The 26,700-nt window shown below is 41.8% G+C and overlaps 1 long non-coding RNA gene across 1 annotated transcript; it reads right to left on the bottom strand.

Moving 5' to 3' along the window:
* Positions 1-672: 672 nt before the first annotated feature.
* On the bottom strand, positions 673-25,954 carry LOC120399056. Its single transcript, XR_005594930.1, has 3 exons — positions 25,894-25,954; positions 1,435-1,622; positions 673-1,001 (listed from the first exon to the last, which is right to left on the bottom strand). It is a non-coding gene; the product is annotated as an uncharacterized LOC120399056 (long non-coding RNA).
* Positions 25,955-26,700: the final 746 nt, after the last annotated feature.

Here is a 26,700-nt window from a genome sequence, read left to right as displayed (position 1 = left end):
AGTATACACTAGCAGGGCTTACCCAGACATGAGGTCTAGGTCTGCACTACAGACCCATGTGGGTATAACTATGTCACTCAGGGGTATGAAAAATCCACACCCCTGAGCAACTAGTTATACGGACCTAAAACCTTGTGTAGACAGCGCTATGTCAATGGGAGAGCTTTTCCATTCACATATCCACCGCCTCTCAGGGTGGTGGATTAATGACACCCACAGGAGAAGCTCTCCCATTGGCACAGTGGCATAGCTGCAGCTTTGTACATGTAGCCAAGCCCCAATATACACTTTAGAAATCACACCCCCATAGTCCACATTACTACTCCATGTAGACAAGCCCTAGATACAAACCAGAGACAAGCTACATTGCCTATACAAACAAGCTACACTGGGAAAAGTAAGAAATCAATATGAAATGAGTAACCATTTCCGGTGTTTAGTCAATCACATTTTTTTTAGTTGGGGTGCTTTATTGGTTAAACCTAAAATCAGAATCACAGATGACATCCAGAAGCAGCTTAATGCTCAGTGTAAGAATGTATGTCTATCAAAGAATGATGAGTAATGAGAAAAGTACAACCTTGTGGACAGCTTAAAAATTAAAAACCGCTAATATTAGACTAATATATTTTGCTTACAGAAGAGTGACATATATATTGAAAATTGGAGGGAAAAAGCATCCTTGCACTCAGAGACATTTTCTTGTGGGAAAATGAGCTGCATATTAATAGCAAAAGAGCATAATTGCATATAAAATTTTCCACTGGAAAAGCTTTTCAGTGAGGAGCAATACTTCAAGACAAGTCATTTGCACAAAAAACTCCCACTAGCAGTAGCATTTCATTATAATCAATAAGTCAAACATTTATTTAGCACCACTACTGCTGACAATTAGTCTTTTGTCTTTTTCACATCTGCTGCTCGTAGTGAGATACATATAATCAACATGCTTATCCAGATAGTGATTTATGTCCTGGTGCTTTCTTGGTTCATTTTGCAGTCTTCATTCATGGAAAATAAATACATTAATTGTTACATTGTTAAGTGACCTTGATAGCTAGTCTGCTACAAAAACTAAATTAAAAGCACATTTACATTTATCTTAAAATAATCATCAGGAATTCATTATGGGGTGTGATTTTAAATTCTCTTAACCACAAATAAAAGCAACACTGAAGCCAGACTTGCATGACTAAAACATCTCATGTTTTGATTTTGGTCCATTCTGTCACCATGAATGACAGAATTACACAGCACTTTATCAGCAGCACTTTGCAGAATATCCCAGTCCCTGATTATATCATACTACCCAGAATAACATTTTTAAAATAGTTCCCTTTGTATGATCTATCCAGAAACATTTTTTGTTCTTGCCCAATCTGCACCATACACAAATCAACAGCTTATGATATGTAAATGTCAAACATGACTGACCTTTTCGTATCAGCCCAGTAGTGACCATCTGTCATGACCAACAGGTAAGTGGATTTCTTGATAGGTACGTTGTTGGGGTTTTTTTTAATTCAAGGAACTCAACTGAAAACAATTTTCCTTGCAAAAGCAATAGATAGCATGTAATAAGTGGCTACTGTTCACTGGTTGCCAACAGTTGAAACTATGGTCTAAAACAGGAAATACGATAGGAAGAACAAAGCTGTCATATTTTATATATATTTGCAAAAATAAATAAATACCACTCTAATAAATTAATAGCCGGTGCTTTAAATGTTGCGACAATAGCAATGAAGTTCCCTGAAGCAGCACTTTTCTTTTACTTTAAGTTTTTTGATCATATTAAGTATGATGGGCAAATTGATCCAGTTAAAATAACTCACACAGACTACTTTTGAGGTTAAACCATTGGCTACATAAGTTATTTAATTCATTTTTATACTCCTCTGTTTTCCATGGGTTTGCCCACAACTGAAAGTGTTGAAATACTGCAAAAGAGGTTGTTATTACGTTAATTCTGGTGCAACCAGAAGCGGCTTGTACTGGGAAAACCTCAGGAACACATAACCTCATGAAAGCCATCCCAGTTTCACAGACTCACAGGTACAGATAAGCATCCAAACCAAATCTGAATCTTTGAGATTTATACATCACTAGAACCAAGACCACGTATTTGCAGATAGCTATATTTAAAGAATATTGCTTGGCATCCACATCTTACCATAAATTACAATGCAAAGGTCTGGTCTGCACTAGGAATTCACATCAGTATAGCTGCACCTCTGAGAGACGTAGCTGTGTCGACCTAATCTCTAGAATAGACAGCAGCAGGTAGATAGAAAAAGTCTTCTGTTGACCTACCCTACCACTTCTTGGGGAGGTGGATTACCTATGACAATTGAGACTCTCTCCCATCAGCATAGGTAGTGTCTATACTGAAGTACAACAGAGGGGCAGCTGCTCTGGTGAAACTGCACTACTGTAGTGTTGGATATGTCTACATATAAAAAGTTATATACATTGCTTGAGTCACAATACCAAGGATTAAAATTAGCAAAAGCAGATCTGGAAGAGTACATAGCAGTTGTGATTCATGGTGGAAGGAAACTTCTGAAGTTTCCTCATCATATTTCCCACACACACACTATCACACCTCCTCCATGGTCCTTCTGCGAAAAGGTAGCCTGCAGATTAAAGGTTATGGATTTTTTTTAAAATTGTGTAAGTATCATGAATTCTTTAGGTTAATGTTTTTATTTACAGACAGATCAGTTAGTGTGGCACAATGGTACCAGGAGCACTGAAACATGTAGGAATCCTCTATTAGAGGGGCCTCTGAACTTAATTGGGAGTGTTCTGGTTGGGAAGATCTTCAGTGCTGCAATCCAGCCTTGAAGACTGCTACAGTGTTGGGGAAGAAAGACTTCTGCTCCCAAGAGTGAGGGGATTCTGGGTTTGGATGCAGAGGAAGTATGCATTGGGCTGAGACTGTTACCTGTCTCCTGGTCAGGGAGGGAAGATTGCTTTTTGGAGTCCTGTCCAGGCCAGGAGCTGCTACTAAGCTTCTTCTAGAAAACCAGAAGCTGCTGAGAAACTTGTTATTTGACCAAGCGGGGAGTCACAGAGGCTATTTCTGGGCTTCACTGGAGCCAGGGCAGAGACTGTTGCTGTGACCAGTGGTGCCAGAACCAGGAAGCCATGTCCCCCTCCCACTTTTTAACCTGGGCATAGTTGCAGGGGGAAAGGCCAGCATTGCCCACCAAACTGCAAACCTCAGGCAGGTGCGGCACCGGTATCAGCTCCCCTGTCGCAAAGCGCAGCCTGTGCTAGCACCACTCTACACCTGCCTGAGGCTTGCAGTTTGGGGGAGCTAACGCTGCCCCCTACTCCCCAAACTAAGCCCATGTTAAAAAGTCAGGGGCATGGTCCCCTTACCTCCCCGGTTCCAGCACTGGTGTCGTCCCCTCAGTTCTACAAAGGTTCTGGCCTCCTTGGCTGGGATCGGAACTGACTGAGGCTGGCATGCAGTGAAGTCTGTGTGAGTAAGCACAACTTTGTTAGGGAGACTACCCTCCAGGGGATAGTGAAAAAACTTTAAGGATTCTCCTTAAGACTACGAATATAAGTTGTCTTATTATCCAACCAGGATTCAGAGACAGAGTTACTGACCTCTGATTATAACAACTCCCATCTTCAGCAGGGTTGTGCAGCTTGCAATGATCCCAAGTTAGAATCGCTCTGCCCCTTATTGCCTTGGCTGGCCTGTGTTACTGGACCAATTGAGTGCTGTCCCCGGCTTTAAGATCTTCAAGTTACTACTATAAACTACATTTATTAATTGTTTTATTGAAGTGCCCCCTGCTGACTTACAGTGGTTGTGACATTTTAATTATTCTCAGACTTCTAGATCATGTCTTTCTAAATTGTTTAGTAAAGGTGGGTTAATTTTAGTCTAACAGTGTATTCAGGGCCGGCCCAAATGGTGCCCAATGTGAAAAAAGTCTTTGGCGCCCCCCCTCCTTTTGTTAAACTTTTGAATACCTTATTTTATAGCATTTGTAGCCCATTTCACGACATTGCTGCACAATTTGCATGCATGATTTAACCCTGTCATATAATAGGATAAATGTGCATACTAGGATCTGTAAATCTATGAGCCCTGGGCTCCCCAAGCCTGGCACCCCAAATGGTCACCTGGGTCACCTGCCCCTGAGTGTATTGTCTGTACAGGGTTTATAAATGGTACTTCTGGATTAGATGCATTGCATCAATCAGCTTGGGTTGATTCCTAGAGGCTCCCATGGCACACCAGTGTGTATGTGCACAAGGGTCAGCCAGGCAGAGGCACCACTAAGATTAATGTCCTTATATGTAAAAGGACTACAGCATAGGGGTCAATAGAGCTTTTCCACCTATTCAACATCACCACTGGGATACTCAGGCAAAGAATCTGCTCTGGTCTTGCCCGTTCTATGAATAAAGAGAGGACTCTGGGGCTGCCAATTCAGCATGTTGCATGAGCACTATATTCCCTATTTGTAAAGAATAAAACATTACCAAATGAAAGAGTCATTGTGCCCCTTTTAAATTAGGTAAAATCTACAATTTAAGTGTGAACTTAAGAAGGGAATTTCAAAAACCCAGGCTATGAAGGCAAAGATATTATAAACTATAACATTCCTACTCCTGTACACGCACCCCAAGACCAAATGCTCTGCTCTCTACAACGTAAGATGACAGGATGGCACAGAGTATTAGCAGATAAAGATACAGCTCATCCAATGCCCACTGAAATCAGAGGAAGCATTTCCATTAACTTCAGTTGGCTTTGGATTGAACTCTGAATTCCAACTGGTGTTTTAAATGTCAAAAGAAAATCCAAAACTAAGACTTACATTCTTAGCATACTTCTTTCAGTAACACTTTATTCCATTCATATCATGTTTTACCTAAAAAGTGTTCCTTTAGGACCACTTAGCCTTTAACTTCTGGTTTTGATAACATGGGGAAGAAGTAGTAGACTAGTTAATGTTTCTCAAAATTACTGGCATTTTAAAGAAATAGTTCATTATTTAGTCATTTATATTTTTGTAGGGCAGTACTAACAATTGTAATTCTGCAAGACTGAAAACCCTCTCTCCATAGTTTAGATTCTGTTATCACTTCAAATGCTTTGAGAAGAATGTGGTAGGACTTATAGATAGCTTTCTAATGCAGAGATTCATTTCAACAAATGAAAGTTTCCATCTACTCGGAAACAAAATGATAGCGAATACAGAACTCTACAGGCAGGATTGTACAGCAGGAGTAAAAATAAGTCACCCCACTATTTTAGTTGGCTAGACTTCCGAATCTTATCCATGTTTACAAAGCATTCAGCTGCTTATATAAAACCTAAATAGACTTTGCAGATAGTCCAGGCTATAAATGAACCGGTGATGGTGTGGCTGATCTGGTTAGGTCCTGTGATGGTGTCACTGGTGTAGATATGTGGGCAGAGTTGGCATCGAGGTTTGTTACATGGATTGGTTCCTGAGTTAGAGTTACTATGGTGCAGTGTGCAGTTACTGGTGAGAATATGCTTCAGATTGGCAGGTTGTCTGTGGCGAGGACTAGCCTGCCACCCAAGGCCTGTGAAAGTGCGGGATCTCTGAGACAGTCTGAGACAGAGCAACACCTACAAAATTTTTACCAAGCATTCTCAAAACTACAATACCACATGAGAAAATAAGGAAACCGTTCAACAGAGCCAGAGTGTACCCAGAAGCCTCCTACTGCAAGACAGACCCAAGAAAGAAACCAACAGAACTCCACTGGCCATCACATACAATCCCCAGCTAAAACCCCTCCAATGCATCATCAGGGATCTACAACCCATCCTGGACAATGATCCCACACTTTCACAGGCCTTGGGTAGCAGGCCAGTCCTCGCCCACAGACAACCTGCCAACCTGAAGCATATTCTCACCAGTAACTGCACACCGCACTATAGTAACTCTAACTCAGGAACCAATCCATGTAACAAACCTCGATGCCAACTCTGCCCACATATCTACACCAGCGACACCATCACAGGACCTAACCAGATCAGCCACACCATCACCGGTTCATTCACCTGCACGTCCACCAGTGTAATATATGCCATCATATGCCAGCAATGCCCCTCTGCTATTTACATCGGCCAAACTGGACAGTCCCTACGGAAAAGGATAAATGGACACAAATCAGATATTAGGAATGGCAATATACAGAAGCCTGTAGGAGAACACTTCAATCTCCCTGGCCACACAGTAGCAGATTTAAAGGTAGCCATCCTGCAGCAAAAAAAACTTCAGGACCAGACTTCAAAGAGAAACTGCTGAGCTTCAGTTCATCTGCAAATTTGACACCATCAGCTCAGGATTAAACAAAAACTGTGAATGGCTTGCCAACTACAAAACCAGTTTCTCCTCCCTTGGGTTTTCACACCTCAGCTGCTAGAAGAGGGCTTCATCCTCCCTGATTGAACTAACCTCGTTATCTCTAGCCTGCTTCTTGCTTGCATATATATACCTGCCCCTGGAAATTTCCACTACATGCATCTGATGAAGTGGGTATTCACCCATGAAAGCTCATGCTCCAATACGTCTGTTAGTTTATAGAATCATAGAATCATAGAATCATAGATCAGAAGGGACCAATATGATCATCTAGTCTGACCTCCTGCAAGATGCAGGCCACATTAGCCGATCTCCCCACTCCATTAGCAAGCGACCCCTGCCCCATGCTTCGGAGGAAGGCGAAAAACCTCCAGGGCCACAGCCAATCTACCCTGGAGGAAAATTCCTTCCCGACCCCAAATATGGCGGTCAGCTGAACCCCGAGCATGCGGGCAAGACTCTCCAGCCATACCCTCTGGAAAAAGGTTAAGAATAACATATCATTGACCCATTGTACTATTTACCAGTGTGGCACTTAATTAACCTATTGACTAAGCCCGGTATCCTATCATACCATCTCCTCCATAAACTTATCTAGCTTAGTCTTAAAGTCATGGAGGTCCTTCGCCCCCACTGTTTCCCTCGGTAGGCTGTTCCAGTATTGCACTCCCCTGATAGTTAGAAACCTTTGTCTAATTTCTAGCCTAAATTTCCTAACTGACAATTTATATCCGTTTGTCCTCGTGTCCACATTAGCACTGAGCTGAAATAATTCCTCTCCTTCCCTGGTATTTATCCTCTGATATATTTAAAGAGTGTAATCATATCTCCTCTTATCCTTCTTTTGGTTAAGGAAAACAAACCGAGCTCCTCAAGTCTCCTTTCATATGACAGGCCTTCCATTCCTCGGACCATTCTAGTGGCCCTTCTTTGTACCTGTTCCAGTTTGAATTCATCCTTCTTAAACATGGGAGACCAAAACTGCACACAATACTCCAAATGAGGTCTCACAAACTCCTTATATAACGGGACTAGCACTTCCTTATCCCTACTAGAAATACCTCGCCTAATGCATCCCAATACCGCATTTGCTTTCTTAACGGCCACATCACATTGCCTGCTCATGGTCATCCTACGATCAACCAGGACTCCTAGGTCCTTCTCCTCCTCCGTTACTTGCAACTGGTGCGTCCCTAGCTTATAACTAAAATTCTTGTTAGTCATCCCTAAATGCATAACCTTACACTTCTCACTATTGAATTTTATCCTGTTACTAATACTCCAGCTTACAAGGTCATCCAAATCTCCTGGAGGATATCCCGATCCTTTTCCGAATTGGCAATACCTCCCAACTTGGTGTCGTCCGCAAACTTTATCAGCCCACTCCTACTCTTGGTTCCCAGGTCAGCAATAAATAGATTGAATAAAATTGGACCCAAAACTGAACCTTGAGGAACTCCACTAGTGACCCCCTCCAACCTGACAGTTCCCCTTCAATACTACCCTCTGCAGTCTCCCTTTAACCAGCTCCTTATCCACCTCTGGATTTTCATTTCAATCCCCATCCTTTCCAATTTAACCAGTAATTCCTCATGCGGTACCGTATCAAACGCCTTACTGAAATCTAGATATATTAGATCCACTGCATTTCCCTTGTCTAAAAATCTGTTACTTTCTCAAAGAAGGAGATCAGGTTGGTTTGGCATGATCTACCTTCGTAAATCCATGCTGTAAACTATCCCAGTTGCCATCGGCCTCCTGCTCCGTAACCACTCTCTCTTTTAAAATTTTTCCATGACTTTGCATACTACAGATGTTAAACTAACAGGCCTGTAGTTACCCGGTCACTTTTTCCCTTCTTGAATATAGGAACTACATTAGCTAATCTCCAGTCCAACGGTACAATCCCCGAATTTAGAGATTTATTAAAAATCATCGCTAACGGGCTAGCAATATCACTCGCTAGTTCCCTTAATATTCTAGGATGAAGATTATCTGGGCCCCCCGATTTACTTCCGTTAAGCTGTTCAAGTTTGGCTTTCACCTCCGATACCATAATGTCTACCCCCATATCCTCAGTCCCATCGGTCCCTGTATCACTATTCCTTAGCCCTTCATTAGCCTCATTGAAGACCGAGGCAAAATATTCGTTCAGATATTGTGCCATTCCAAGATTATCCCTAATCTCCACTCCGTTCAAAGTTTTAAGCGGTCCCACTTCTTCTTTCTTGGTTTTCTTCCTATTTATATGGCTAAAAAACCTTTTGCTATTGGTTTTAATCCCCTTCGCTAAGTCCATCTCCACCCGCTTTGCCTTTCTCACTGCTTCCCTACACCCTCTGACCTCAATAAGGTAGGTTTCTTTGCTGATCCCTCCCATTTTCCAGTCCTTGTACGCTTTCTGTTTTTCTTAATGACCCTCTGAGACGCTTGCTCATCCAGCTCGGTCTAAAACTGCTACCTACGAGCCGCTTTCCTTTCTTGGGATACATGCCTCTGACATCTCCTGCAACTTCAACCTGAAGTAACCCCAGGCGTCATCTGCCCTTAGATCCCTAAATATGTTAGGCCAGTCTACTTCCTAACTAGTCGCCTTAGTTTAGTAAAGTTAGCCCTTTTGAAATCATAAACCCTAGTCTCAGATGCACTATTGATTATCCTCTCATTTATTTTGAAACGAATTAGCTCATGATCACTCGAGCCAAGGTTGTCCCCTACAACTATTTCCTCAACAAGGTCCTCGTTGCTCACCAAAACCAGATCTAAAATGGCATCCCCCCTCGTCGGTTCAGCAATCACTTGATGAAGGAATTCATCAGCTATCACGTCTAGGAAAAGCTGAGCCCTATTATTGTTACTAGCATTTGTTTCCCAATCTATATCCGGGAAGTTAAAATCCCCCATGATCAAGCAGTTCCTATTAGTGTTTACCTCCTTAAAAACATTAAAGAGCTCTCTATCCATCTCTAGGGTAGATCCCGGCGGTCTATAGCACACCCCAATCACTATCCCGGGTGAGGCTCTAGTAGTTTTCTTCCCCAATGTGACCATTGCCCAGACAGACTCCGTATTATCCATTGCATTGCTAGTTATTTCATTACATTTCACCTCATTATTGATATACAATGCTATTCCCCCCCCTTTACCTTCGCATCGGTCTTTCCTAAACAGCACATACCCTTCCATACCTGTACTCCAGTCATGGCTACCGTTCCACCATGTTTCGGTTATTCCTACGATATCCGGCTTCAATTCTCGGACCAAGAGCTCCAGTTCCTCCATTTTATTACCTAAGCTTCTTGCATTGGTGAACAAACATCCTAATTTTTGCTGTTGGGCTCCTCTCACTCTTTTCACCCAACTCGGTAGGGACACAGTACTACCAGCATGACCTGTAGATCTAGTATCCGTCCCCCCCCTCTTCCTTACACCTGCCTGCCCCCCTCTGGCTATATCTGTTGTTATCTTGTTGTTCTCGCTCCCAATGTATAAATTTGGCGTGGAGAGCACCAGGACCTCTCCCAACCGTCTCCCCTCAGTGTCTAGTTTAAAGCTCTTTTAATCAGGTGAGCCAGCCTCCCTCCTAGAAGTCTACTTCCTTCCCTACTTAGGTGGAGCCCATCCCGTGAGAACAGTTGTCTGTCCCCAAAAGCCTCCCAGTGCCCATACATCCCAAAGCCCTCCTTGTAACACCACTTGCCACAGGACTCTTTGCTGCTTTTACAGATCCAGACTAACACGGCTACCCCTCTGATACTTTCCTCCATACATACACCACACAATAATATAAACGATCAGTATGTTATTAGCTTCTATTGATCTTTTACATGACAACCTACATGCTGTGATGTTACTGAGTTGGGGTACACTGAACTCATCAGGATGGCTGAAACTCACAGCTAGAGCTCAGTGAGCCCCTTGCCTTCTTGCATTGGGATGCCATTCGGATCACAGGGGATCATCGCTTTTCAGTTCAGACAGCACCTGTGTAATCCAGGGACTCTGTACTTGATTTTAGAAAAAAAAAGTCTTATTTTTGTCCCCACAAATAACCTTAGGGTCAAACACCAGCATACAGGTAGCTAACTACCTCATTGCTCCTGCAAGTCCAGTACTGTACTTAGCCACCTAGCTGCTGGTGTCTGCATCCATAATTAGTCACAGGTACAAAATTGCAAACTCAAAAGGGAGACTGGCCGGAGCTCCATTTAAAAATATGGCCCTTTGTTATCACTTTAGATAGTTTTGTTGCTGATTGGAATACAGGCCTATGGTATGTGCAAAGACTAGGCATAAAAAGTTAACACAATTTATCAGTTTTTGCTGAAATACTGGAATGATGCCATACATGTCATAGAGCTGGTTAAGTGGTCTTCAGAGAGCAAGGAAAAACAGATGCTCATGATCCTCTTTTTGGGCTTGGTTCACTACTGCAAGTATGTGTTATTCCAGTTCGATGCCTGTGTATCTCTGTTGAACCATGGGCCAGATCCTCAGCATAACATCAGTGGAGTTTGTTTTACAGCAGCTGAGGATCTGGCCCAGTTGAGTTATTGCTTACACCATTTTTATGGCCGTGTAAGTTGTATCTGCAACTTTGTCTATGCTTGGAAGCAGTGCTAGTATGTTTAGTAGTAATAGTTCTGTACTGTTATTTTATAGTATGCACTTCTAATGTGAATTTCCTATACAAGAGGCCAGATCATCAGCCTCTGTATATTTGTGTCACCCCAGTGACTTATGTAGAGCTAAACAGATTTTCACCAGCTGAAAATCTAGCCCAGTATTTTTGAGAGAGATTCCAGCCATAAATGCACTTAAAAATAGAACAAAAAACCCCAACACACACATTTTTGGTGCGATAAGGAGGTGTTGTTAGGAGGATGATTCCACTTAAAAAGCTAATAAACATTGCATGAGACAAAGTTGAAGAGGAAGGTGTAAATTGATTGATTTTCATACAGTCTCAAGACTTACATATGAAAATTAAGTGAATCCACTGGCCTCAGTGTGAAGACAAGTAACTTATAAGTTTGCAAAATTTCAGGCAAGTGTGTACAGTCTAAATTAAAAGTTCAAAAAAGTATAATGAGTTGGGTATATAATTCATACTGAATAGAGTTCATAAATTGTAATCTGGGGCATGCCATTATTGAAGCTAGTTGGAGAATTTATAATCACAAAGAGGAATAATGTCCACAGTGGAGACATCTTAAGCTGCCTGAAAGTAATATGCACAAAACATGTGCAGTTATTTAGGTAATGGCAGCTTATTAGGGAAAGCTGGCATTCTCTTCATTACATCTCCTCTTATCCAAAAGTGTTAAGAGTTTCATTTAACACTGACACAAGGAAGTCAAAATAAATCACAGCACAACAAAACAAGTTGATGAGCGTTCCTGTGGTTGGAAAGTGTCAGAATTGTGAGTGCAGGCAAATCTTTCAGAGTTGGTATGTACGGTAGGCATACAAAACTGAGATAGATTTCCAATAGTCATTGGGGGGAAAAGTAAATCAATCATTCGCTCTCATTTTGTAAGGTAAAGAAAGAACATTTCATTTCAACTTTCTCATTGTCTACTTTTAATGTTATAGCTAATATTTTAAATTATTGTGATAATCTTATGTTGAAACACTGCATGTGGGAAGACATTATAGTCTCTTTGCCTTGCTCTCCTCCTTGGACACAGCCCTTCTGGGTTACTCAATGTGCAAACTAAAAGTAAAAGAACAAACTCTTCTACCCTTTCTTAGCTCAGTCCCCACCAGGTTCTCCACCCTATCACAGGCTCTGCAAAGCTTTTTCCAGGACTTCTTTCCAAGTTACTGATCTTCAGGACTTTTTTCCTGGAGTCTTTTCCCTGGCTCAGTTTATTTGCATTGTTTTGTTAAATATTTGAGAGCATACATTTTTGTAACTTAAAATCATTTGATTTGTTTGAAAGAAAAACAATCCTTTGGTGATCTTGTTTTGCTGCTTTCTTGTATGAATAATTCTTCAAGAGAAACTAGTTGTGTTGATTAATGTAATTATCCCTTTAAGTCTTTTTTTATTATCATTATTATTTTTAAATTTACTCAATTAGTTTATTGTGTCCTTCCTTTTGAGGTACAATTTCTACCTGTTTTGCTTGTACTAAAATATTGGCACAAATTGAAGTTCTTATTGTGAATGGAAACCAGGCAGTTTAAAGTTCTCTAGCCAGAGTGGACATGTAAGATATGGGTTTACTTGAAAACGATAAAGTTTAAGAGCCTGATTCTGACCTCACTTACACCAATGCAAATCTGAAGAAACGGCAGTAAAATTTGTTTTGATTAACTTCTTGAAGCAAGGACTGCCTTTTATTCTATGTTTATAGTGCCTCATCCAATGAGGCCTAGTCTTGATGTAGGCTGTTAGGTGCTATTGTCATATAAATAATACTTATAGTTAAGTGTAAATAGAATAAATATAAACACATTAAAATAAGTGTAAAACTAGAATAAAAGATCAGAACACGGCACTGAAGACTTAGAATATACTTAGAAGGAAACATTTGTCAGTTATCTGAGTTTTCTTGATATGCTGTACTTTCAGCTCCCCCTCCATTTATTTTAATGGAAATTCTTTCTCTGTTTGCTCCAGTGGTAGCATTCTGGTTGTGAATTTTTAACTGGTTTCAGATTGTCAACCAGGTTTTAGAAAGAAACAAGTTGTTTAGTCTACTGGTTTCTGGGACTCCTGGTCCTACAAGAGACATCAAACAAAGACTAATGGAGAATCCCTGGTCCTACTGAGATCAATGACAAACTCCCATTGACACCAATGGGGCCAGGATTTCGCCCCAAGATTATATAAATGGAGACTACTAGAATATCCACTAGCATCTGAGATTTTTATTTAAGGGATTTAACATAGAAAATCCAAAGGCCTGCATGTCCTCTCAGAATAGTGTAAAACAGGAGTAATTCCATTGCATTAAATGGATTTACATGGGTAATACCAGTATAAATAAAAGGTGAATGAAGTCTCCAAAAATTGAATATCAATGTTGTAGTTTAAGCAGACATTGGCTAGCGTAGGTAGCTCCCTGCCTAGCATTCTGGCTTTGTGGAAGACATTCTAAGGTACCCGTCTCTCCCCATTCATTGTAGAGGAAGTCTAGGTGCCTAGTTCAGACTTTATGGATCAAAGTGTTTCTGTGATTTTTCTAGGCACTTCAAAGTTAGGTTTTGTGATGCTCAATGTCACAACTCTTATGTCAAATTTGTGGATCTGGGCCATAGGTTAAGGCCAAAAGATTTTAAGGCCTGTAATTTCTCAATAAAGCCCATAACCTCTGTTTGAGCTAGTGTCAATTTAGGATCCAGTCTTGATTTAAAAGCTTCAAGTGATGGAGAACTCAACCTATTCCTAGGTAAGTTGTTCTAATGGCTAATTATCTCACTGATAAAAACTTGCACCTTATTTCTAGTCTGAAATTGTCTAGCTTCAGCTTCCAACCATTAGATCATTATGCCCTCTTCTACTAGATTAAAGAGCTGACTACTATATCAGACCCTCTTCCCCAGGCAGATAGTTGTAAGTTGTGATCAAGCCTCCTCTTAATCTTCTCTTGGTAAATTAAATGGATTAAGCACCTTTAGTTTCTCACTGTAAGGCACATTTTCCAGACTTTGTCATTCTTGTAGCTCTTTTCTGAACCCTTTCCAGTATTTCAACATGCTTTATGAATTATTGGCACCAAAACTACACACAGTATTCCAGTTATGGTCTCACTTATGCCATTGTAATGGGGTCGGCACCCACCTCTCATGAGTGCCCCCTTTCTCTTGCCAATATGCCTGCAATCACAGTCTTTTCACGAGGTAGCACCCACCTTTCATGGGCAGCCCCTCCTTGGTTGGTTGGGTGCGAGCTGCTTTTAGTTTTTGTTCTTTCAACGGAGTGGCAGCTGCCTCTCGCAGGCACCCCTGGCCAGTGGTTCTCTCGGCAGGTCTTCAGCAACTCAGCCCCCTCGCTGAGCCGCATACACTGTCTTCCCTTCCAGGGTATGCAGTCCCAAGTCCTTATCATGGCCGTAGTATGGGGTTGTAGTTCTTAGACTTCTTCCCAGAGGCACTGCCTTCTTTGACCACCCAGCTGGGGCCCATCTTGGTACCTGCAGCTGGTGGTGCTTAAGCAGGCCTCCCTGAGCTCAGTCTGCAACCAGACCAGCAAGGCCCATCTCAGTACCCTCACCCAGTCTGGCCAGGTTCTGTGCTCAGTCCCCTGGGCTCAGCCTGCCCTCACTGCCCTTTTGATGGTCCTGCTGCTTGTCCAGCCAGCCAATCTTTGGCAGCCTTTTTGGCGAGAGCCCTGCAGTGAGCTGTCTGCAGTCCTGCTGCTCGTCTTTCCAGCCAGATACCCAGTTGTCCTTCATCAAGCTCCACACAGCAACTGCAGACTCTGTTTTGCTGCTTGACTTTTATCTGGCCCTTCTGGCACCTTAGTGGTTGCTCCAGCAGCCCCTCTGATTGGCTCCTCCCTCTGCAGCCACTCTAGGCTGTCCAAAGGACTTCTCAATGCTCTATTATGGGGCAGGGTGACACAGGGCCATGAGGCCTCCAGCAGGGGGCCACTGGGCCTAGTCCACCCTGCCACAGCCATATACGGAGGTAATGTCATGTCCCTACCCCTACTTGTTATTCCCCCTGCTTATACATCCCAGATTATGTTAGCCCTTGTAGCTACAATATCACAAAGGAACTCATATGCAACTGGTTATCTATGACAAGCTCCTAAACCCTTTTCAGTGTCACACATATTGCTTACACAAGCCCAACTTACCAAGTGACCCAGAAGTTTATATAACTGAGCTGTCCCAATCACTGTTTACCATTCCTCAATTCTTACATGAACAGCCAATATTTACCAGCAATAAATGTATATTTTCTTCCAGATCATTGATTCTCTTACATTAGAATGAAAACTACTATCTGATATGATCTCTTCAGTTAATCTGTAGGCAGTACTCAATACTCTCAGCAGCAGAAGTACTGCTTATGTTTCTTACCTATTCCAAACTGTCCAGAAGTATCAACCACAACTATGTATATTTTCTTATTTTTTTCTGCAGAATCAGTGGTATAGTTATGACAAAGAGACTCCTTGGCAAAGGGCCCCCTGTTCTTTGTAAACAACTCTCACCTCAGACACGACAAACTCATTACACCAAACACAGGGTATTTATCCATAAGGGATATCATGTGAGGTGTCTGCAGAAAGCTCAGAACTTGTCAAGACTCAATCACTGTGAGATGTACAGAAGGGTAATATTTAAGGAATAATGTGTTTTTATTGAAAGTCTGTTTTATGGACTTGGAGTAGAAATCAATCACGGAGAGGTAATGGGCCTCAGGGATGGCCCATCCAAGCAGGAAGGAGTCGTCACTCCTCCCTAATCAGCCTCTGAGATAATGCAAGGCACAGTTCATTGACAAACCTTGCTCCCTCCCAAAACTGTCAATGGAAAACCATCAGAGGCAACAAACAAACAAACCCTCTTACAGGTGAAAGAGGAACATTACAACAGTCTCCCTGACTGAACAGAAACAAAGGACTGTTTTCAGTATAACTGAGTGTAGGGAAAGACACTCTGGATCTGGTCACTGAGGAAGCCCTTGGGGAGTGAGGGTATTTTCATGAACATTTTAGATCCCGGTTATTGAGAAACCAGACAGCTCTGCAATAGATTTAACTTGGAGTAGGGGGGTGCATAGATCTACTTGTTTAGCTAGGAATGGTAGCTATTGATAAGCATAGACCCAGGTTTGTGTTTATGATTTTTAGAGCTGTGGATTAATTGCAGTTAATCACAATAAAAAAAATTAATCATGATTAATTGCATTTTAATCGCACTATTAAACAATAGAATACCAATTGAAATTAAATTAATATTTGTATGTTTTTCTACATTTTCAAATATATTGATTTCAATTACAACACCAAATACAAAAAGTGTACAGTGCTCACTTTATATTCTATTTAATTACAAACATTTGCACTGTAAAAGTGATAAACAAAAGAAACAGTATTTTTCTATTCACCTCGTACAAGTACTGTAGTGTAAGCTATTTAGTGTGAAAATGCAACTTCAAAATGTAGATTTTTTTTGTTACATAACTGCATTCAAAAATAAAACAATGCAAAACTTTAGAGCCTATATGTCCACTCAGTCCTCCTTCTCATTCAGCCAGTCACTAAGACAAACAAGTTTGTTTACATTTGCAGGAGATAATGCTGCCTGCTTCTTATTTACAATGTCACCAGAAAGTGAAACAGGCATTCACATGTGACTTTTGTAGCTGGCATTGTAAGGTATCTACGTGCCAGATATGCTAAATATTTGTATGCTCCTTCATGCTTCAGTCACCATTCCAGAGGACATGCTTCCATGATGATGATGCTCATTAAAAAAATAATGCATTAATTAAATTTGCGACTGAACTCCTTGGGGGAGAATTGTATGTCTTCAGTTCTATTTTACCTGCATTCTGATGTATATTTCATGTTATAGTAGTCTCAAATGATGACTCAGCATATGTTTTTCATTTTAAAAACACTTTCACTGCAAATTTGACAAAATGCAAAAAGAAGGTACCAATGTGAGATTTCTAAAGACAGCTACAGCACTCAACCCAAGGTTTAAGAATCTGAAGTGCCTTCCAAAATCTGAGAGGGATGAAGTGTGGAGCACGCTGTCAGAAGTCTTAGAAGAGCAACACTCCGATGCAGAAAATACAGAACCTGAACCACCAAAAAAGAAAATCAACCTTATGTTGGTGGCATTTGATTCAGATGATGAAAATGAACATACCTCGGTCCAACTGCTTTGGATCGTTGTTGAGCAGAACCCGTCATCAAACTGCTTTTGATTGTTATTGAGCAGAACTCATCATCAGCATGGACACGTGTCTTTTGGAATGGTGGTTGAAACATGAAGGGACATATGAATCTTTAGCACATCTGGCATTTAAATATCTTGCAACACCGCTACAACAGTGCCATGTGAACACCTGTTCTCATTTGCACGTGACATTGTGAAAAAGAAGAGGACAGCATTATCTTCTGCAAATGTAAACAAACTTGTTTGTCTGAGTGATTAGCTGAACAAGAAATAGGACTGAGTGGACTTGTAGGCTCTTAAGTTTTACATTTTTATTTTTTGTACATAATTCTACATTTCTAAGTTCAACGTTCGTGATAAAGAGATTGCACTTCAGTACTTGTATTAGGTGAATTGGAAAATACTCTTTCTTTTGTTTTTTACAGTGCAAATATTTGTAATCATAATATAAAGTAAGCACTGTACACTTTGTATTTTATCTTATAATTGAAATCAATATATTTGAAAATGTGGAAAACATCCAAAATATTTAAATAAATGGCATTCTATTATTGTTTAACAGTGTGATTAACTGCATGATTTTTTTAATCCATGATTAATTTTTTAATCGCTTGACTACCCTAATGATTTTATTTTGTGTTGTAATCACTTGTTTCCAACACTCTCTCATTTCTAGAAGTATCTTTGTTCTTACTTACAATAAAATAAAACAAGGTTTATAAAAGTGCTCAGAAATGCTGTGTGGCTGACAAGAGCTGTTGTATATGGTAAAACTGGCAAATTGGGGTACATCACACCTTTGGGCACAGAGAATCTGGAAATTCAGTGACTAGCTAGTGACAGGGGCTGGATATCACAGGATTATGATTTAAAGGGTCTTGGGAATTGGGGTGCCCCTATTGCTAACCTGCAAGGCAAAGTTAGGGCTGGCAGGGCCCAGAAGAGAGTGCTTGAAGGGGTGGCAGGGTCAGGGAGCTGACAGCCAGCTACAACATAAAAAACTACCTCTTGTTACAGGCAGTGGGTAACAAGGTGACTCACAGTCCTGGGTATCCTGACAACAAGGAGACTAATGGCCCATTTTCATAGATGACAAAGAGCTGCTTGTGGCAAGTTTTTGTGGTTACCAAGTAACTGAGTGATGGATATTCCATTTCTTTGTCTGAGTTTACATATGGTCACCAAAAGTAACTTCCTGACCCACTTTTCATTGTGCTTTGATACCATTCATGTATTCCAAACAACACTCTTGTCTGTAAAATGTTTGGGTATTAGCTTTTTTACCTCATGGTAAACAATAATTCTCTACTTACAGCAACATATGATTAGATAAATAAGGACAAAGTCTCTCATTTGCTAGGTGATTGGGCCATCTCAAAAAGAGTACACACTTTAATCAAAACATAGCCAACATTTTAAAATCAGGCATTCCATCTTTTATCCCCTGGAGCAACTGATGCATTATTTGCTGAAATTCTGCGAGCATTTTAGCAATACCACAGAGGAACATTCCAGACTTGCACAGCTCTTTGTGAATGTGCACAGTATGGCATGTTTTGAATCTGGCTCTAACACTTAGTCTTGACAGGCTTTGGTCATATACTGTTTTGCAAAGTTCACACCTCTGGCCAGCTTGGCAGATAAATCTTATGGTTTTGAAAATGGATACAGAGGCACCTGGCAACTGGGATTCAAAGTGCCTACAACTTATTACATTACTGCCCCTTGTGGGTTAATTAGTTAATATTTATACACTTGAAAGCTCTAGAAGCAATATTATGAAGTTAATACAAAGCTGAATTTACAACATTTTAAATTAAACACTTTGATTGTTCTACAGAGTTTTTGCTTCTGTGTTATCACTTTTATAGTGAGTGTGAGAAAACCTGACCTCACTGAATTCAGTGGCAAAACTCCAAGGATGCAGGATTTCACCCCATATGACCAACAAAAAGTGGAATATATCATGTTTAAGTGTATCAATACTCTAGCATTTGGCTCGCTACTACCTGTCTTCATTAGTGTCTGAAGAAGATGAGTAAAGAGAAGAGAAAGACACTTCCTCTGAAAATCTCTCTCCTAAGTGTTATTTTCTGTGATAGAGCAGTAGATGTAATATGACTGATGACTGTTTGATTCCTCCAGCACTGAGAACACACACACACTAAATCAATATCACACTACAGCACTTACTGGGTGTCAATTTTAATTATTTCAGTAATTAAACCAGAGAAGTATTAAAATAACATTGAGGCGGCAGCATGAATATTGGAATTTTAATGCCTTTGGCTATAGAGCCTTGTTAAACAAAGATGTTTAAAAAAAAAAGAGCTGTGAGAACTCAATATCTTCAAGTACAAGGTATACAATTAAAAGTTAGCCAAGCATTCTACAGAGTGAAGGCTAAATGTCAGTACTTTGTTGAAGCTTTGATTTGCTTTTTGTTATGACTAATAATCTATGTTCACTTTCCTTCAGTTTTACATATTCATATGTTTATCCTTCAGGATTCTTTGGGAATGGAGGTGTATTTAGAAAAATTCCTTACAGGTCATAAATGTAATGATGGAGCCAGCAGTCATGTTCCTCAGGCTAGATACTCTTCAGTGTATATTTATCCATGATCAGATTCTGAGTCTAAACAATCTCATGCAGGCTTATTAAAGCATAACCTACCAATCAAGCTACTGTGAGTAATAAAGTAGCACACAGTTTGCTATAGAGCAATGCTTTTTGAACTTTCTTGGGGGGAGGAGGGGCGGGGAGGGGGCAGAAACCTTTTTTTGAGTCTGTCCAGTCAAGGCATTTTTATTGCTGCTTTTTTCCTTTGTGCTCAGAGATTTAACAACAAAAAAAAGTACACAACATTGCTTTGACTCACTTTTGTTTAATGTAATGAACAAATATGAGTAGGGGGTGTAAGGAAACAAGTTTGTGTGTGTGACATTCTATACCTTGGAGGACTGTACTGTAACCCTCATATTCCTCATTTTCATATAATTGGATCTTACATATAAAGCATGCCTTGTAAGACATCAGGGGAAAGGTTATGATCTGCTGAAAGTCATTTCTCTATCCATATGTGTGTATCATGAATGCATATTAAGTTATGAGAATTGTGTTGTATGATGGTCATTAAAACGCGCTGTAAGTTGGAGAATCAGCCAGATATTAGCTTCCCAGAGGCAACAGCAAAGAAAGTAACCAATGCCAGGCGGGGTGTCAAACAACCCATTAATAGCCATTGTCCAGCAAGGGAGCTACAATGCAATGACTTATCTGCATGAGGCCACACCAGGGGAATTGCTCAGCCTTGCTTGGAGAGACTCAGCAATGCCCCCCAAACATGCCTGGACTCATGCTCCCCAAGCAGATGGACTGAGGGTATAAAACAGACAGAGTGGACACATACCGGGGCCGTCTCCTGCCCCCAACTTTGCAGCAAGCAACTAAGACACTGAGAAGAAGACTCCAACAGAGGTTTTTGGCCCAGGTTTAAGGAACAAACCTCAATATTAAGGACTGCAATATCCAGTGGGGTGAGAAAAACTGCTTAATCTAGATGTTGCCCAGTCTAATAGGGTTGAGAGTTTAGACTGCGTGCTTATATTTTATTTTGGTAACCGCTCTGACTTTTTGCCTATCACTTAAAATCTAACTTTGCAATTAATAAATTTGTTTATTCTACCTGAAGCAGTGTGTTTGGTTTGAAGCGTGTCAGAGAGACTCCGCTTGGGATAACAAGCCTGGTACATATAAGTTTCTTTGTTAAATTGACGAACTTGTATAAGCTTGCAGCGTCCAACGGGCATAACTGGACACTGCAGGACAGAGACATTCGGTTGCACAATCCAAGGAGCAGCTTACATGCCAGAGGCTGTGCATGAACAGCCCAGGAGTGAGGGTTCTCACAGCAGAGCAGGGTGAGGCTGACTCCCAGAGTCAAAGATTGGAGTGACCTAGCAGATCACTGGTCCAGATAACACCGGGGAATGTCACTGTGTGAGGTCATAATTCCATCTCATTATTTAGGTGGTCTCACCAATTTTGTTAGCTAGAAAAGCAGCATTTTGTAGCGAACACACAGTTACTTGGAGAGATTTGGAGCCAATGTTGAAATTTAAGTCAGTTGAGATTCTAGGTCTATTAGGTCCAGAGGCAGCAACAATTCCACCATCTAAGCACCAGGGGAGCCTCTCCCTGACTAAGCTAGTAAGATGTGCTGGCTTTGTCTCAGCCAGCAGCAGCTCTTTGCATATCTTTATAGAGACATGGTGTGTGAGGTAATATTTATTGGCCCAACTTCTGTTAGTGGGAGAGAGAAGCTTTCGAGCATAGGTAATAAAATATATCACCTCACCTGCCTTGTATCTTTAGTATCCTGGGACCAATACAGCTACAACACCACTGCATACAACATAATCGGTATGGGTAGTTTTGGAAAACCCACATGGCGAGCGAGCTCACTAATAAAAGCTATTACAGCTCACAAGCACAATTAACTAACATTGATGAATAAATTAAAAGTAGGGAGAGAAATTAGAGCTGCAGTAACAACAAATTAATGGGAGAAGGAAAGGCCACAAGAGCAAAGCAGTGAGAAAGAAGTGTTTAATTATGCTGGAGACTTCCTAATGATATTCTCTCCCAACCTGCCCAATGAAAAGCAAATGCCATCTGGCATGTGCTGCAGCTGCATCCACAAAGCCACAGCACACATACAAATGTGCATATTAAGCACACAGGTGCTTCAGTTTGCATTTGCCAAGTAGCCAGTAGAAGGCAGATTATTTCAAGTCACCCATAGAGAGAAGGGCATGAGGGGCTTTCATGGGTGCTATCAGGAATTTAAAAAAAAAAAAAAAACACCCACCATTTTCCTAACTCCCAACTGAGAGTCACTTAGATTTGCTGCCATGCTCAGGGCCGGCTCCAGGTCCCAGCACGCCAAGCGCGTGCTTGGGGCGGCATGCCGCGGGGGGTGCTCTGCCGGTCGCCAGGAGGGCGGCAGGCAGGCAGCCTTCGGCGGCATGCCTGCGGAGGGTCCACTGGTCCCGCGGCGCCGGTGGACGACTGCAGGAGGTCCACCGGAGCCGCGGGACCGGGGACTGGCAGAGCGCCCCCCCCCTCCCATGGCATGCCGCCGTGCTTGGGGCGGCGAAATGTCTAGAGCCGCCCCTGGCCCTGCTTCATCAGGATGGTACTACAAGAATTTGATACGATACAATTTTTGCCTAAGACTACAGGTCTCCATGTACACTACTAGTTGCAAGTTCTTTCATTCTTCTCTGCAAGACAATATAGTCATTCAAGAATCCATTTAGTGAATGACGATAAAGACACATAAGGCCTTGCTGCAAATATGGAAACATAGTACGTGATCATGTACTTGAAGACTATCATAATACATATGCACAAGTGGACCAAATTAAGATTGCACAGGCAGCCGTTGGCATTTCCTAACTTTTGAATGCTTGAGTTTGCAACCTTACTGTTCTTTTTACATTTTGTTTTCAATTGTATATTAAGGTTAAGCTCAGGAAGGCACAGAGCAAATTCTATCTACTCTGCTGTTGCGATACATACATTTTTCTGAGAAACCTACTCAGTTTTAGTCGGGAAAAACCTTCCTATCCACTCATTTCCAAAACTTCCTAACAAAATGTGGCTTGCTGATAGGCTGTCAGAGTAAGCAGAGAAATCAAGCTTCTAATTTTTTAGAATTAAACTGAAGGGAAGAAGAAAAAAAACATAGGAAGGAAACATAGGGCTTGGATTGAAATAAATGAAGGACAAAAGGGTTTCTTTCTCACCAGAAATAAATTAGTGAAAACAAACTGCTCACTCTCTCTGCCAGCATTTCTCTTTTCCCCTAAATTGCGGCCAGTTTGAAGCTTAATCAAGCTAAGTTTTTTTTTAAAGGCAAATATATTTTATATCCCTCTCCTCACAAAAATATATTACATAATGTTTGTGAATATTCACATTATCGGCCCAACTCTATAACCGGGAGCCAAATATAAACAACAAGTAACGGCATGACCACTGAGTAAATTATGCAATGAGATCACTCCATTGGCATTAGTCAGACTCCTAGCAGGTTTCTTTTCTCTCCTCCCAAGCTCAGTTTTCTTGTATTTCTCACTCTAATGTAATGCCGTCCAGATAAGCCCACTCAAATTCCCCTCATGGCCATTTTCCCTAACCGCTATTTTGCTCAGAGGGAAAGGGTTAACCTTTTCCTGCCAGCCACTGAAGAGAGTCCATATGTGCCATCACGCTCTGGCAAGGGGAAATACTTCTGAATTAACCCTGAGCGATTAAGGTGATAACTTGTGTTTGTGCAATAATGACTCCATTCCTTCCATTGCATTTCAATTTCACACAGCTCCTGTCAATTTATATTTCAGGCAATGGTGGCGAGAGAAAACAGATTCGTTAGAGATACATGAGAAGAATATCCCATCAATTCAATATTGAAAGACTGATTTGGAAAAGGATTTGAGGGTGTTTCTCTTTTCAAATGTTAGAAGGTACAAGCTAGATCCACAAAAGTGGTTTAGGATCAGAATTTCAATGCCTAATGTTAGGCATCTTGCTGCCCAATGGAAGCCACAGCACCAAGTTAGGTGCCCAGGGTCCCTGCACAATTCATGGGAAGAGTAAGGCATCTGAGAATGGGATCCACAAAAGCCAGCACACTAGGGAGTGAGCCACCTTGGCTAGCTAATAGGAAATGCCAAGAAGATGGGTTGAGCCTAAGGTCAACCCTTTAAAGGGGCTTAGGGACTTATGGCCAGGACAGAGGGAGGCACATCGCTCTGCTTTGCAGTCACAGCCTTCAACCTTCTCCTGGAGTTAAGCACCTAAGCCTTTCTCACAAACTTTCCCTTATAACTTTTAACCCACTAGTTAGACCGCTTACCTGGGATGTGGGAGACCTCTCCTGCCTGATGTGAGTTCAAATTGTTGCTCCACATGTCTGGAGAATGCCCTAACTTCTGGACTATAGGATACTGTATTGTGGGGAATCTCTCAATCTCTCCAGTAGAAGACTGGACCTGAACTTGAGTCTCCCATAGCCCTTGTCACTGTCCTAACCACTGGTCTATAGAATCATTCTAACTTTTGCTAGCCCAATGATGGTATTTTGTACAGGGCCCCAAATCTGTTAGATTGTCTCTGAGCACACCCACTGAATTGAGTTCCACGGGTGATATAGGTGAGGGCATGCTCAATTTAAGGATCCTGCTGGGGCTTAGGTTTGAGTCAGGTGCCCAGGCATCATGACTGAGCCATCCATGCTCATGCGCAGTGGTAGATTTTTAAGGGTTTAAGGGACTTAACTGGCAGAAATATAGGCACTTAGGGAGTTTAGGCACCTACATGGTTAGATGGCAGCTGAGTGGATGCTTTGAGGATCTAAATTTTGGATCTAGCCCTATAGGCCTATGAAGGGGACATAGCTCAGTGTCAGAATGCTTTAATATAGAACATTGCAGCATGTCTCCTCAGCAACAAAGACTACCATGGGCACATCAAACCTGTCCTTACATAGGATACAGAGTCAAGTTCAAGGTCTCGGCCCTTCAAGGTGCTCAATGGCCTTGGCCCAGGATACCTAAAAGATCACATAACACTCTGGGATGAAAAATATGGTTGATAGCTCCACCATCCATCACTATGGACGTCATGGCAGGGATTTCTCAAGGCTATTGTTTCAGGCTGATGGCAGACAGCAACTGCATCAGTTTGGATGTTTGGCAAAACCAGGAGGGCTAGCAATGCAACCTTTAAAAATAAAGGCTTTGAGTATGTTGTGGTCACAAGTCAAATCTCTGTGATTTTACAGATGCAGAATTTACCAGAGTCCATAAAGCCATAGGAATAATGGGCCACATCACACTTTCCTCTGGTAAAGCTTGTATGAGAGGTACAGATGGCCCAGGAGAATCTAGGAGGAGAAACTCAGAGTTCCTGAGTTAGATCTTGTCTACATGACCATGTTGTACCATTGGTCTGGAAATATTTCTTCACACAACACAGTCAACTTGTGGAACTCTTTGCCAGAAGATGTTGTGAAGGCCAAGGCAGTAACAGAGTTCAAAATAAAACTAGATAAATTCATGGAGGTCCATCAATGGCTATTAGCCAGGATGGGCAGGGATGGTGTCCCTAGCCTCTGTTTGCCAGAAGTTGGGAATGAGTGTGTAGCATGGCAGGCACTCACTGTCACAGCACCTCCTGCTAGTCATCCAGGAATTAGCTCAATTCCAGCCTCAAAGCACCTCCTGCTGGCTACTGTCTTCCTACCGGTGTCTGCTTCCTCCTGATCTCCACTATTTATAGAACTTCACACCCCATATCCCTCCTGGACCCCAGTGTCCCTACCTTGGGGTGCTACCCCACAGTAGTGCCCCTACATTCTGGGTTTCCCCTCCCTGGGGAACCCCAATCCCCTAAGCCCACCTCACCTCAGTGACCCACTGCCAGTCCTCATCTAGCCCCTTCCCTCGGGTAAACTGCAATCTGAAGTGGTCACTCATCATCAGCCAGGGCATTTGAACCTGCTGCCTTTCCAGCCCCAGCTGCCTCACTGCAGCCCTAGTATCTCCCCTGGCCTTTAGCAAGGCCTCAGCCTGGGGACTCACCAGGCCAGAGCTCCCCAGCCCTGCTCTGCCTCAGGTACTCCGCTTGGTCTCCCAGGCAGACTGGTCCTCTCTACTGTCTCTCATGCCCTCAGCCTGCCCTTTTATCAGGGTCAGCTGGACCCTAATTGGGTGCAGCCACACCTGTGGGCTGTTTACCCAACCAGCCTCCCCTGGCTGCTTTTAACCCCTTCCTAACTGAAGCAGGGTGACTGCCCTGCTACAGGGTGACAGAGAAGGATCACTTGATGATTACATGTTCCTTCCTTCTGGGACACCTGGCATTGGCCACTGTCAGAGAACAGGATACTAGGCTACATGGACTTTGGTCTGACCCAGTATGGCCGTTCTTATGTTCTAAGTCACTACCATAAGGGTAAAGCCTGTCTGTGTAGGCTGTGGGGTCAGTCCCAGAGTGTGGAACAAACTCCTGCAGAGCCATCACAAACCACACCACCTTCCACTCACAAAGTTCAAGGTGCACTTCTTTGACCTTGCCTTCTCTAACAAACACATAGCAGCATGTACATTTTTTTAAAAGTTAAAAAATAAATTCCACCAAACAAAGCCCTACATTGCACACACAATTCTCTCTCCCTGAGGAGAAGATATCAGAAAGATCAAACTACATGTGACTGATACTAATCATATGATTTAATGCACTACTGTGATGATGGTGGTACAAAAACCTATATGGAATACAATTCTCTGAAGGGAGCATGACAAAGATGCCAAAGCAAGGTTCTGAATGTGCCTAAAGTTTGGAATGTCAAACCTTTGCTTCACAATGTTCTGTAGATTTATAAAGAT

The sequence above is a fragment of the Mauremys reevesii genome, linkage group 1, assembly GCF_016161935.1.
Source record: "Mauremys reevesii isolate NIE-2019 linkage group 1, ASM1616193v1, whole genome shotgun sequence".
Lineage (NCBI taxonomy): Eukaryota > Metazoa > Chordata > Testudines > Geoemydidae > Mauremys > Mauremys reevesii.
Note: the sequence above shows the minus strand (reverse complement) of the source record. Positions and strands in the feature narration are given on the sequence as shown.